The sequence below is a fragment of the Meriones unguiculatus genome, chromosome 11 (assembly GCF_030254825.1).
Source record: "Meriones unguiculatus strain TT.TT164.6M chromosome 11, Bangor_MerUng_6.1, whole genome shotgun sequence".
Taxonomy (NCBI): Eukaryota; Metazoa; Chordata; class Mammalia; order Rodentia; family Muridae; genus Meriones; species Meriones unguiculatus.
The window spans coordinates 47099703-47114879 of record NC_083359.1 but is presented as its reverse complement, the minus strand read 5'-3'; the positions used below and the strand labels follow the sequence as shown (position 1 = coordinate 47114879).

The 15177-nt window shown below is 39.0% G+C and overlaps 1 protein-coding gene across 2 annotated transcripts in view; it reads left to right on the top strand.

Annotated features, from left to right (window-relative positions):
• Grin2a (glutamate ionotropic receptor NMDA type subunit 2A) overlaps positions 1 to 15177 on the top strand; it is a 420942-nt gene that overhangs the window by 284989 nt on the left and 120776 nt on the right. The window lies entirely within an intron of this gene.

Here is a 15177-nt window from a genome sequence, read left to right as displayed (position 1 = left end):
CACCCCTGCACATATGGGCAGCAATAATTGGACTTAAGAAATTACAAATAAAAATAAAAATTAAAAAAGACCAAAATAGAAAATAGTGTTGTTGACTAGTATTTGACAAGATATGCCCCATTTATAAAGGATATTAGCATCTTGAATTTATCTTTGCTTTGCACATCAAATTCAATAGTGAGAGACCCTACTGAGGAAAAAGGTACAGGGTGTGGTATGGGAGGATCACACAGCTAACTGGAATTAGGAGAAAATGCTCTAAAAACAGGAGCACAGACTTTGCAGGCTCAGAAAAATATAGACTCCTAGAGGAAAAGGTGACAAGGTAGCTCAGGAAAAATTTGCCTGCTATATTCACCAGCTACAAAATATGTGTTCTTTCACGATTGTGTGAAAAATTTACCAAGATAGGTTGTATTTTGGAATATAAAATGACTCTCATATTTGGAAATATTGAAATAGTGTAGAATGAACTCTCTAAGCACAGTTGTATTCAAATAAAATTCAACAATAAAGATATATCCAGAAAATGCTTGTTTGGAAATTATGACACACAACATAAATTTTAGGTCAAAGGAGAAATAAAATAGACATTATACAACATTTTGAACAGAATGATAATGAAAATACAACATAGCAAAACTGGAAGGCTAAAGCTGAATATGTGTTAGGAGGGGAATTCATGGCTCCAAATTCATTATAATTAAAGGGCATTTGTGGGTGAATAGATGAATCAACAGTTACGAGCACTTGCTGTTCTCCAGAGGACCTGAGCCTAGCTTCTAGCACCCATGTTGGGTGGCCCATAACTGTTTGTAGCTCCAGCTCCAGGGGACTGACTGTCTTTCTACTGGCCTCACACTCACACATGCCAAACATCCACAAAGACACAGATAAATGTACATAAATAAAAATAAATAAATATTTTTCTAAAAAAGTCAAATTGTAAAGTGTATAATTTATCCTGGAGAATAAAAAGAGATATAGTGACATGTCTTGGTGATCTCAGCACTGGGAGGCTGAGCCAGAAGGACTGTGAGTTCACAGCCATATCAGACTGCAGAGTAAGACCCAGCCCTTGTCTCTCTATTGCTTATGACACACAGAAAGCTAGGAAAAGAACCCAAAAGAAGCAGAAGGAAAAAGTAGATATAAGATTAAGTCAACAAGGTAGAAGCCAACCTTTAGGAAAATATTAATAAAATTCATAACTCATAGCAACAAACAATGATTACTCAAAAAGGAAAGCACAAATAACATTAAAACACAAAGGCAAGACCACTACAGAAATTACAAATTCTACATAATAAGAAAATCTCATAAAATTCATGCCGATAAATTTGACAGTGTTGATAAAATAGGAAAACACTCCAGAAAAACATGAGTTTTCCAAACTGACACAAAAAGAAAGCAGTCATCCGAATTTTCTAGGAATTTGCATGCATAACAGAAAGCCTTCCCCTTTTGTGGTGGGAAAATAATTTATCTGTATTGCTTCCATTTTTTACTGTGGTGTTAAGAAGAAAGTCTTTGTGTCCAGATGGCCTCACTGTGAATTCAATCAAGTGTTTAAAAAATAAGTGACACTAGTGTACACAAAGTTTTTCACCATCTTACTAATCAGAGGAAATAATGTTGCCTAAAAGGATAATGCATCATAGATAACGGGTTTGTTTTAGGAATGCAATATTGGCTTCACATTCAAAAAGTAAATTGATGTAATTTACCATATTAACAGAATAAAGGAGAAAATTATATAGTTATTCAACAGATGCAGAAAGCACATTTGACAAACATTACTATCCATCTTGATAAGAAGGCCAATTAATTACTTAATCTGATGAAAGTTGCCTATAAAAATACTATAGCTAGTATCTTTTTAAATATAGTACTGTTTTCATTATTTAAGAATTTCATACATGAATACAATGTATTTTGAGCATATAAACCCTTACCCATCCCTCCTCCCCCAGTTACTACTAGGTTCCCCCTACGTGTCTCAACTTTATATCCTGTTTTTATTTTTATTTTTAATTTTTTTAATTTTAATTTTTATGGCCCATTGAATCTAATTAGTGCTGCTCCTATACACATAGATATAGGTCAACCTACCAGGGAGCTTACCCCAGAAGGAAACTAACTCTTCATGCCCCAGCCATTGATTGGCAGTACATCTTCAGCTAGGGGTAGGGCTCAGGAGCCCCTCACTCATTCATGTTGGGCTGTTGACCAGCTTGACCTTGAGCAAATCTTGTTCGGGCACCACAGCTGCAGTGAGGTAGGGAATGCAGTGGGCATGCCACGCCCACAAGACACTCTCCAACTAATACCAGATGGTGAAAATGGATCTGCAAAGGCACAGTGAAGTGATACTGATGGATGATGAAGAGAATGTGGTAAGACTTTCTAACAAATGACATTGTGTCCATTCAAGGGCTATAAGGAAAGTAAAGTACAAAAAACTACTTGAAACAAACTGTAGAGTTGTGTCAAAGCTAAAATCAGAAAGTTTTTAGAAGGTGATGAAGGAAGATTTGGAAGACCTCAGATTTCTTTTTTCCCTTTTGTTTTTGAGATTAATATAATTACACCATTTCTCCCTTCCCTTACGTCCTCCAAACTCTAATATATATATTTTATATATATATATGTATGTATATATGTATATACATATATATCCTACTTTTCTTTCAAATTCATTGTCTTTTTTCATTAATTAATATTGCATTCATATATAATGTATAATATATATTCCTAAATATTACCTGCTCAGTCTGACAAAGGATTTCTTAAACATCCAGTAAGCATAAAAACTGCAATGTTTCAAAATAACATTTTGCCTACTTATATAAAAATTTAGAAATGAGAAAGACAAAATTCAAATTGGAAGAGATAATACATGTATGTTATAAAGGATACATAATTAGAATATGTAAATTACTCTTACAAAACAGTAATAAAAATGCTCAACAATGTTAATAAAAACAGAAATTGTCTGATATACTTCGCAGAAGATACTGTTCAAATGTTGATACATTCACGGAAATACTTAGTACTGTTGGCCTTGCAGGGCATATAAACATTCCTGTGTGTTGTGCTAGGTCTTGAACCCAGTTTCTTCTGCATGTTAAGCAAGGGCCCTACCCCTGATTATATCCCATCACAGGGTCATGCAAATTAAAATAATTCCTAAGACTCAGGTTCATACCCATTTAGTAGTGAGGTCTGTTCACTTATAATGTGTCTTTGTACTTAATTTTTTTAAGAAATTTTTTATTTAACTTTTATTAATTACACTTTATTCCTTTTGTATCCCCCCCATAAGCCCCTCCCTCCTCCCCTCCCGGTCCCACCCTCCCCCCCTTTCTGCATGCATGCCTCTCCCCAAGTCCACTGATAGGGGAGGTCCTCCTCTCTTCTTTCTGATCTTTTTTTTTTTTTTTGTTCTTCTCAATGCAGTCTATTCAGGAATCTTGAACAATCTTCTGACCCTGGGGAAAGCCAGCCCACAGCTTATATAGCCTCTGGGTAGCCAACCCCAGCGTGCCTCGTGGGCAATGCAGATAGGTCCACATACACGGAAGCAGGCCAGATCCTCAGCCTTAGCCAAATATGGAGTTGTTCGTGACAGAGAGCACTCACCATCGGGAAGGTGGAAGGAGGAAATGTACTTAATTTTAAAATAAAGATCCACAACCTGGGCTACTCGGTACAAGTAACATACAGATGTTACCGAAGACTCATATGTAATGACCCTCCAGGTACTAGCATTACCCTGACCAACAATAGTCATCATTTTATGACCACTGATTTGCTCTATTTTTTTCTCTTGATGATTTACAAAACATATGGCTGGAAACACTGTTTATTAACTTAACAAATGAATGAGTACATACTCTGTGCGAAACACTGTTTTTGATCCTTGACATCTATCATTGAGTAACAGGACAGTTTTTATAGCCAATGGTGTTAGATTGAGGTGTGTAGACCTGGATGGGATGAGAGCCTATACATTTCTGTTACACTGAGGAGTAAAACCCATCTTCTGGTTTACCGTGTCTGGGTTTTCTCCTCTCTTCCTCTGACACACTCTGTCATTCACCATGTTCAGTGTCTTATGACGCCGTGTCAAATGAGCACATTTACAGTGCTCCTAACACATTTGAGATTTGAACATTCTGTGGTTTTCTATGTTTCATGTATTGCTTCTTTTCATTCTTTCACTATTAGCCAGATTTTCCTTCCACAAGCACCTGCAAAACCAAAACAGGAAGGTTTGTTTTGTCATCCTAACAAGAGATAGAGAATGTGTGTGTTGTTGAGTTTGAAGGACATTGGCATAATCACTTTTGAGCCACAAAATCATTCTTGTTGGTTGAGCTTGATAGTACAGGCTTAGGCTTGGCTTTCACCTATGAAATTTCTGTGCTGCCTCTGGATTGGGCTCATATGATAAGGAGCCAGCTTACAAGCAGGTCAACTGCAAAACAGGTGATAACATTGAATGAAAGAAAGATGCCTTTGACATTCTCCATTTCCAGACACAAAAATGCTTTTGAATAGTTTGTATAGCCTCCCATTCCTGTTGAGATACAGCAATATCCCTCAAATGCAGCTCAGGGAGTTGCTGCTCAGTTGAGCTTAGCATGTACAAATAGTTCCTGTCAGTGGTCTATTCTCCTAGCACACAGGGGATCAGGATTTCAGAAATAACTCCCCACGCTTCCGTCTCCAAGAAAAGGGAGCCAGCAGAGCAGGTAAACAACAGACATGCTCTTCCCAAGCTTCCCAGAGCACCATGCCCTGATGCAGCAGGTCAGCAGAGGACTACCATGGGCAGAGCTGGGGTTCTGGGGCTCAGGCATGTTCCCCTCATCTCAGGGTCATCTAGCGGCAGCACTGCAGGCAGTGCATGAACTGAGGGTGTTATGAAAACACGAAGGACTCTCTGATGATACTGGTGTTTACTGGGCCTTTGTGTGTGACTGGATTCTTCTATACCCATACGCTCCCCACCCCACCCCAGAACTCAGAGTTAACTGACTTTGACTTTCTCTTGTAAATCAGAACTTGTGTATATGTTTTTTTTTTGTTTTGTTTTTGTTTTTGTTTTTTCCTGCTCATCTTGGAACTTGGTGGGTCCAGGGCTTTTATAGATGTTTGAAAATAATTCCTTACATGCAATAAGGAATCAGTTCAGGACAACCCATGTGCCCATTCCAGGGCCAATACTCCATTAAACGTGAGAGCTGTAGCCAAAGAAACTCTCCATATCCCCATGCAGTTTCTAACTGAGCCAACCTTGGCACCATGCTATCTACATTCTATTGGCTATAGTATCCATCATAGAGAAGAGAGAAAGTGACCGTGGTCTGGTCATCTAGGTCACATCTTTCTGAGGATGGGAACTCTAGAATTGTGTTTAGTGATAAGTTGCATTTAATCACACTGAACCATTTTGTTATCAACCATTTTTGTTATCAACCTCCAAAGTCTTCAGAATAATTCTATTAGCTAGTTAATGTTTTAACAGTGTTAAGTGAAAAGATAGATGTATGTAGACACATATACATTTGTACACACGTGCACACTAGCTTCATGTGTTATATGTTTTAAAATTAATAAATAAAACTGAGTCAATGTGTGGTAGGAAATGTGGTTTTCATACTTGGGAATGTTCCAGAAAGGCTAAACCCAGACAAATTACATAGTTCAGGCTAAACGGAAAAGGAATGTATACTGGAAGTGATTTTTTTTGATTTTATTTTATTTTATTAATTACACTTTATTCACTTTGTATCCCCCCATAAGCTCCTCCCTCCTCTCCTGCCAGTCCCACCTACCTTCCCCCTTCTTCACGCATGCCCCTCCCCAAGTCCACTGATAGGGGAGGTCCTCCTCTCCTTTTTTCTGATCTTAGTCTATCAGTTCTTATCAGAAGTGGCTGCATTGTCATCTTCTGTGGCCTGGTAAGGCTGCTCCCCCCTCAGGGGGAGGTGATCAAAGAGCAGGCCAATCAGATTATGTCAGAGGCAGTCCCTGTTCCCATTAATATGTAACCCACTTGGGCACTAAACTGCCATGGGCTACATCTGTGCAGGGGTTCTAGGTTATCTCCATACTGGGTACTTGGTTGGAGTATGAGTCTCTGGGAAGACCCCTGGGTTCAAATTTTCTGGTTCTGTTGCTCTCCTTGTGGAGTTCCTGTCCTCTCCAGATCTTACTACTTCTTACATAAGATTCCATGCACACTGCCCAACAGTTGGCCATAAGTCTCAGCATCTGCTTTGATAGTCTTCAGGGCAGAGCCTTTCAGACATCTAAAGAAACTAATCAAGAGAGAGGACCCTAACTAAAACACTCAATCCCCATCCTGAAAGGCAAAGAGGATGGACATCAGAAGAAGAAGAACACAGGAAACAATCTAGGAACCTGCCATAGAGGGCCTCTGAAAGGCTCTGGAAGTGATTTAAAGAGATGTTGAAAGCATTTTGAAGTGTACTGTCACATATGGATAGGACAAAACCCAACACACGTTAAAGTAAAAGTAAAAAGATTCTAGTCCTTCCAGAAGAGTCAAAGATGAGATTTCTGAAAAGACAGGGGGACCTCATTATGAAGCAGGGAGAGCCTCATTTTACAGGAGAGACCCTCCTTTTGACGGGGAGAACCTCATTATGGTGGCCAAAACCTCATTTTGATGGGGTAGACCATAATTATGACAGGGGAAGTCCTCATTATGACATGAGAGAGCCTCACTAGTTCTTCCTGAAGGAAAGTTCTTTTACCTAATAGATTTGAATTTTCTCCCCATTCTTATGACTCTTATTTGTAACCTTGGCTTTAATTGCCCTACAGAAAGACACTCCCATATCATTTCTTCTTGCCTAACACTGTCTGCTAGTCTATGGACATAGAGTTGCCTATAGAACACCCCTCAAACATAACCTGTGGACAGAAATTTTATGCAAAGCCTACACTATCCTGTTACCCATCCCCAACAGCCTTGTTTGTGGAGCCTGCAAAGCTTTGTTCTTCTCCCAGTACTCTGAAAGCCCTCATCTTCAGCTGCTCACCTAGACCCTCCAATGATCCTGTCTCATTGAACATTCTTTCTTTGTCAAAGTTATCTCCCTTTTGCAGCAACCCTCCATCTGGGTAGTTCAAGGTGGGCTAGGGCTTTCACTGTTTCTGCAGACCCACATGCCAACTCTTAAGAGTGTCCATAGTGTGCTTTTTGATTACTTGTGTGCATAGTCACCTCTACTTAGACTAGAAGCTCACTCAGGGAAAGAGCTGTTCATTTCATCTATTTCTCTAGCTCCATCAGAAGGAGTTGTACAAGGGCACAGATGGGCCCCTCTAAATCTGTTAGTCATGCTGACTTCACTTAACATTTGTTAAGAGCTATTCTGTACCAAGAACTAGTCTGAGAATTTTACATTCATAATCTCATGTAGGTGTTTAAAAATTCATCCAAAATAGGTATTTTTAGTCTTTCTTCAGACATGTAAAATCAAGATCAGAGAGGCTAGTGACCTGATCAAGATTTTCCAGATAAGGTATGACAAAAACAGAAGCAAATGTAGGTCTGGGTGACCCCAGAGGCTGTGCTCTCCAACTCTACATCATGCTCAATAACAAGTAGAGGGACATTTAGAGGAGAAGGCAGGAACCTTGACCTTCCACTATTATGCTCATTTTTCTTACTGAACGCAGATGATTCTATTAGAACCAGCTAATTGGAAAGTGAGGTATAAATATTTATTATGTCTTGCAACCTTGTATCTTCCAATTTAGGTCATTAAGGAAGGGGTTGTACCCTTTCTTGTATGTCTTACACAGAATAAAATAGGGGCCACTTGAAGAGTTTCTAGTACAAACAAGGCATTTTAAAATATCACATTTACTTATTTATTGCATGTCTGTGGGGGTAAGCATGTCAGAGAACAGTTTGTAGAAATTGGTTCTCTTCTTCTACCATGTCAGATCTGGGGATCGAACTCAGGTCATGAGGCTGAGAAACAGGTGCTTTTTTCCAGTGAGCCATCACTCCAGCCCCAGATGGTGATGTTCTTTCTGTAGAAAGAAAAAGGCTAAGCTTGCTTTGAGTCTATGGCTCTGGTTGCAGCATGTTGATGTATAATTGCATCTAGTGAGGCACGGTGATGTTTAGAGTGTAATTATTTTAATGTCTTTTGTGGTATTGAGAATTGAATGCAAGACCTCTCACTTGGCAGGCAGGTGATATAGTACTGAGTAATATTCTCAATGCAAAATTTCTTTATTTAGAAATAAGGTCTCATATAGCCTAGGATGACCTCATAGTCATGGTGCAAGCACTACCCACCATACCTAGCCTAACATGATAGTGTTATTTTTTTCTTTCAGGACTTTGCACATGCTTATCAAGCCCTTTACCAACCAAATTACATTCCTAGCTGCATAATTATTGTATGCATATATATTATGCTGAGTGATATTTCAATACATATATACCATGTGTAATGATCTGATCAGGTAATTAAAAAATCCATCCATCATTTCCATGTGTTTAGACCATTCAAAATCCTCTCCATTAGCTATTTTGAAATACACAGTTAATTATTGTCAATCATAATTACCATGCAGTGTTATAGTGTAGTGGAAGTTTTTTTTCACATGACAGCCATAGCCCTGTACCCACTACAGCTCTGCTTCCCACTCCCTTTTAGTTTAAGAATGCTGTGGCTCCATTCAGTCACTGTATAAACACTTCCTTTCTGACCAATCATTTCCCATCTGTTCATTCTAGAGTGGTTCATGGTGTCATAGAACTCATGATAGGTAGGTGGGTAGGTAGGTAGGCAGATAGATAGATAGATAGGTAGGTAGGTAGATAGGTAGATAGATAGATAGATGGGAGTGTGTTTTCAGTCAATATTCTGTAAAAAATCAATCAATTATTATTCATATAAATTCTGTTCTTGGATTATACACACAAATATTCCTATGAATAGTTTAAAAATAAGGCATGAAGGAAAGTTTCAGTTGTGGGGACAGCAATAAATGACAATGGGTAGAACAGTCACATGGACTGTGCTTATGTCAACAATAGCAGCCTGTGGGTCAAACCACGCATTCTGATCACAGACAGTACTAAACTCAGTGTTTGTTTAAGTTTTTCTCGACTATTCCATCTTCAGCATTTAATTACAGGTGCTCAACACACACCCACAGAATGGAGAGGAGACTGAATGTGAGCCATTAGCCAGGAACATTCCCAATGAAGAGGTTGTCATAGTGCTTTTTTTTTTTTTTTTTTTTTTTTTTTGTAGGTGTTGTTCCTTGGGCTATCTGTTCTAGAAGCAGCTAAGGAAAGAGGTCAAGACCTTAGGCCTGCTGCCAGCTATGTTCGAATCTGCATCTGCTGCTTTCATTTGTTCTCTCAGAGGTTCTAAAGGCTGTCAAAGATCAAGAGCCAGTGCTGTGGGCATGCGCTCACAAGTCCCCATAATTTTAAGATTGTTTAGATCAGAGCTCTTGTCAAGAGCCCTTGTTCAAGGAGACCCTGCTTCCCGGTTTTTGTCTCTTTTATTGCTCTAGAATATCCTGCTTATCTGAAATGCTTGGGCCAAATATGGAAAAAGAAAGAAGGAAATTAGAATACTGTTGAGTCTTTCTGGGTGTGAAGGGTACATGTATAGGAGTGGGTGCACCTGCATGTAGGTGTGACTGCATGTTGAGGCCAGAGGTCAGCCTTGGCTGCTGTTTCTCAGGTGCCACCCACCTTGTTTTATGGAACAGAATCTCTCACTAGCCTTGGAGCTCCAAAGTGACCTAGCCTGGCTATCCCACCAGCCTCAGAGATCCATTTATGTTTGTCCACTGGAATTACAAGCAGGCACCAACAACCCAAACTTTTTTTTTTTTAATTTCTACAATTTTTTTTAGTTTTTTTTAAAATTTTATTATTATTTTTTTTATCAGTTACATTTTATTAACTCTGTATCCCAGCCGTGTCCCGATCCCTCATTCCCTCCCAGTCCCTCCCTCCCTCCCTCATCTCCACCGTGCCCTTTTCCAAGTCCACTGATAGGGGGGGGACCTCCTCCCCATTCATCTGATCCTGTTTTATCAGGTATCTTCAGGACTGGCTGCAAGGAATACTACTCAGCAATCAAAAAGGAGGAAATCATGAAATTTGCAGGCAAATGGTGGGATCTAGAAAAGATCATTCTGAGTGAAATATCCCAGAAGGAGAAAGACAAACATGGGATATACTCACTTATATAGACCTATAAGATATGATAAACATAATGAAATCTATACACCTAAAAAAGATAATCAATAGAGCGGACATGGGGTAAGATGATCAATCCTCATTTAGAAAGACAGATGGGATGTGCATTGAACGTATGACAGGAGTCTACTGAGCGCATCTGAAAGACTCTAACTAGCAGTGTTTTCAAAGCAAAGACTCATGACCAAACCTTTGGCAGAGTACAGGGAATCATATGAAAGAAGGGGAGTTAGTCTGATGGGGAAAGGATAGGAGCTCCCCAAGGACCAAATATATCTGGGCACAGGGTCTTTTCTGAGACTGACATTCAACCAAGGACCATGTATGGATATAACCTAGAACCTCCGCTCAGATGTAGCCTGTGGTAGCTCAGTAACCAATTGGTTTCCCAAAGTGAGGAGAACAAGGACTATTTCTAACAGGAGCTCAATGACTGGCTCTTTGGTCTCCCCACCCCCGAAGGGAGGAGCAGTCCTGTTAGGCCACAACCCAAACTTTTATTGCATGTTGAATACACACTGAGAAAGTAGACAGTTACTAATAAGAACAAATGAAGTGCTAGCTATGACTGTAACTGAGAACCTAGGTTGTCATCAATGCATAGTAAATACTAAATTATCAAATAAGTATCTCAGTTAAATCTCTCCACATAACCAGAAGTAGCTGAATTGGGGTTATTTAAGTTCTTATCTATTCACATTCATTTTATCACAAATTTTTTTCTTGAACACCAGCTGTGTGCACATCTTTGCTGAGGGTTGAAGAGTAGATAAAGCATCTGGTCTTTAAGAGACTCAGAATCTAACAGGACACTAGGGTGTGCTCAAAACTTCAGCAAAACATGAGGTGTGCTGCAGCTGTTCAGATTAGTCTCTGAGGTCTCAGAGAAGATGTGCCTGAGGCAGAGAAATTAAGAGTATCTCTACTGAACACTCCTCACCTGGATAGGGTCTCAGGGAACAAACAAGATGTAGACTTCAGAAGCTGCTAGGAGAGCCTTGCACTGAGCTAAAAACAGCTGAAACACCTCAAACAAATGTCTAGATGCAAAAACACTCAAGTTCTATTATAGTGTGACTGGCCTCTGTTAAACAGAAATTTTGACAAAGAATTCTAAGAATGGTTCAATAACCTTCACACGTTAAACAAAAATCGTAGTTTGCATGAATCTTTGAGCAATTTTCTAAAGAGCTACTTAAAGAAGATGGAGTTGTGAAGAAGCATGCTATGAAAGATACAGTGTAGATCTCAGTTAGCTACGTAGTACTAAAGTTCATGATTTTGATGAACAGTCACTCTTGTTGTTGTATTATATTACGTGGCAAAAGTTTTATTATTTGAAATTGTTAGTTGATATTTGATATTGAGTTTCCCAAAAGGAAGCTCTGAAGACAATTATATGATTCATTTTAAAGAAGAGGGGTTTCCAAGCTACTATCATGAGAAAAGATTTTCTGTTTTCCAGATTTAAGGACAGAAGGGTTAGTCATTCTTGCTGTTCTGACAAAACACCTTAATAAACTTAAGGGAGAGTTTATTTTGGCTCCCAGCTCCAGGGTATAGTCCAGCAAGGCAGGGAAACCTTGGGGGCAGGAAAAGCTGATCACAGTGTACCTACAGGCACAAAGGGTGAGAGAGAGAGAGAGAGAGAGAGAGAGAGAGAGAGAGAGAGAGAGAGAAAGAAAGAGAGATATGCTGGTGCTCAGTCATATTCATAAAGGAGAGAGAGAGAGATGAATACTGGTACTTAACAGGGTTTTCATCTTTCTCTGCAGTTTAAGATCCTCAGCCAGGGAATGGTGCCACCCTCTTTTGGAAGGGTCTTTCTCCTCTATTACCCTAGTAACCCTCTAGTAATCTTTACAGGTGTGCCAAAAGACCCCTGTCCTAAGTGACTTTAGCCCCTGTTACGTTGACAACATAACTATCACGAGGGCACTGTGTGGAGCAGAATGCAGGAATGGCCCAGGCACTGGGATCATTCCTTTGCAACAGTCAGAAAAGAAGCAGGACAGGAGTCTCACGACCTCTAAGACCTGAGTTTAGCCAATATTTTCTGAGAGTTCAGAAGAGCATTCTCTTAGATGATCCAGAGCCCAGTTTTGTGGGACTCTGAGGACCAAGCAGAACTCCCTGTATTTCAGACCTACAGAGCTGTCAGATAATAAATGAGTGTTGTTACAGATGGTGACATTCAGGGAGTTTATTGTACAGTAGAAAAATATAAACCTTTTTAAAGAATTGGAGTACTCAATAGAATCTGAATTTAAAAAATATAGGACTTAATTTAGTAACTCTTGAAAGCACTGTTGAAGATCTTGAGGTAAGAGGAACACATACAAATAAAAGGAAGAGCTAACCTTTATTTAGCCCTTTTGGTGCCCCGGAGAGTGTTGGGCATTGATCTAACCCTCACATCAGCACTGAGACTCCATGTTCTTTCTTTTCAGCCTAGAGAAAGTGGCCAGGAGAAATGCTTTTGCTTGCTCAGGTCAGAGCTTGTAAGCTGCAAAGTGAGGACATTTCACCCAACAGCCAGCACTGAGACATAAACGGCATGCTTCTTACACAGAATTGGTAGTTGGCATGAATCTTTGAGAAGTTTCCTAAAGAGCTATTTAAAGAAAATGGAGTTGTGAAGAAGTGATGCTCTGAAAAATGCATAGCAGGGAGGAAGTGGGTAGTTGGTTTTTACAATTTTATTTTAGGTATAAGTCTGAGTTAGTTATTCACAGATTAGGCAGTTCTAGAGAAAATTTGTTGCATTCGTATGATACTGATCATCTCTCTTTATTTTCTCCCTTTTCTCTTTTGTTCTCCTCCTTTGCTTTCTTTTCCCAGATCCACATTTAACGTCAAGTGCCCTTTTTGTAAAATGCATTTGGTAATATCACCAACCTTAACAAAGTCTTATGGAATTTAATTTGTTTCCTTATATAATGATCATTAAGTTTCTTAAATGATGTGAACCAGAGAGGGAAAGTTAAGTCATTACAAAAGACTTAAAATGATCATCTGCCTTCCCCAGAGTCACGCTCAGGAGCTATTTTAAATGCCACATAGTACAATATGTCAGGTCACAGGAAAGAAAAGTACAGTGGCTCTCGGTAGATTAACTTGTCCAGATAGAATAAGGAATGTCATCTCCGGTGGCATATACGTTCTGATTTTATAAGAGGTTTTTGTTCTATTTACTTTCTTTATTCATTTTTAACTTTTCTGTATTTATAGTTTTAACCTACCTCAAACTGATGTTGAACCAGTGGTCTCCTACAAGACAACATTCTGCTAAGAGTTTTCTAGATTCCAAAAGTTAAAACAGCAACAACAAAGCGCAGTTCACAGAAAAGGTATCTGTGTGGGAACATGAGTTGATAGGGTCATTAATGATAAGGATGGCTGACAATGTGCTAGTTATGTGATGCTGGTGATGGAGAATGATGGCAAAAATGATGATGGTGATGATGTGTTTTGATGATAGCTGATGTGTGAATATTTTGTTTTATTTTCATTAGCTCTTTTAGAATTTCATATTGATCATGCCTTAACTCTTAGATATGTGGCCTTCCATTAGAACATAATCAAGCGGCCATGGGCATACCTTAAGGAAAACAAATTTTTCCTCTTTCAGTATCTCTCAATTGCCAATAGCTTCTTGGCTTGGATTGGCACTTTGTGACCACTTTCTCATGCTGGCATTGTTATCTGCATGAGAGTGCAAAGTGTTATAGACACGCTATCACAAACATGGTGAGTTCACACGTGCAGCTTCTCTTCTGTGTTCTGAAAACAACTATTTCCGTGTAGTTACCTACTTCCTCCTGATCTTACAACCTTCTGTCCCTTTTCTGCTGTGATCTTTGAGCATTAGGAAAAAAGGGCAGGGTTTAGATGTCTTATTTAGGCATGAGTCTTCTGCACTCTCTTACTCTCTGTGCCGTGACCAGCTGTGGATCTGTATTAATCACAATCGACTGAAAAAAAAAACTAAAAAATTTTTCTCCAGTGAAAATCTATGAAGGCATAAAGACAAGCCATGTGGAGTCAGTTTAATGCTATATCTATTTAGCAGAATAAAGCAGAAGATATCTTCTAACACTAAATAAAGCCCTCTGAAAAAAGTTATATAGAAAGCTACTACTGTAGAAACTTTTTAAAATGTGTATGGACGGACATAAAAAAAGCTCAAATGGAATTACCTTATAATGGGGCAACAGTAGATAGGGGCCTCACTAGATATCACAGTCTAACAAATAAAAAGTCCAATACTGAGAATAGAGATGCTGCTCACTGAGGTTCCACAAATACATAAACATCACAGGTTATTGCCATTGATCTTGGCAGTCTTCCCTAATGGTGAAGACATCATATACTTGAGTAAGAGAACATGAAATAAATCAAGTTTATACTCACCTGGAATCTTCATCACTACAGGCTAGCTTTCATACTGCTGGAATATACTGTGCACACTACTGTAGGAGAAAAGCATCCATCAGTCTTACCAAGCTTTGCACAACTAAACTACAATAATGACCAAATTGACAAAGGCAATACGCTGGTTCAGTAGTGGCATGGATAACATGGAAGTAGCCAACAACTCTTTGCTGTATTTAAAGCCTGCTCCATAAGATGAAACCTGTACCTGGACTCTTTATCAGGGTCAAGGGCCTTCACAGGTCATGGACCCTAAAAGAGAACCTACTTTAATTTTGGTGGCAACTGTCACCATTAGTTGAGCTCTGGAATATACCATGCACAATGCTACATTAGTACTACAATATCTCGTCTTGATCTTACAATGTTCTTTTCATTTTTACATGTCTAAAAGGGACATGATGACAATGCTCTTATCATAGAGTTTTTACAACAATTAATGTATTAAATGCTTAGAATGT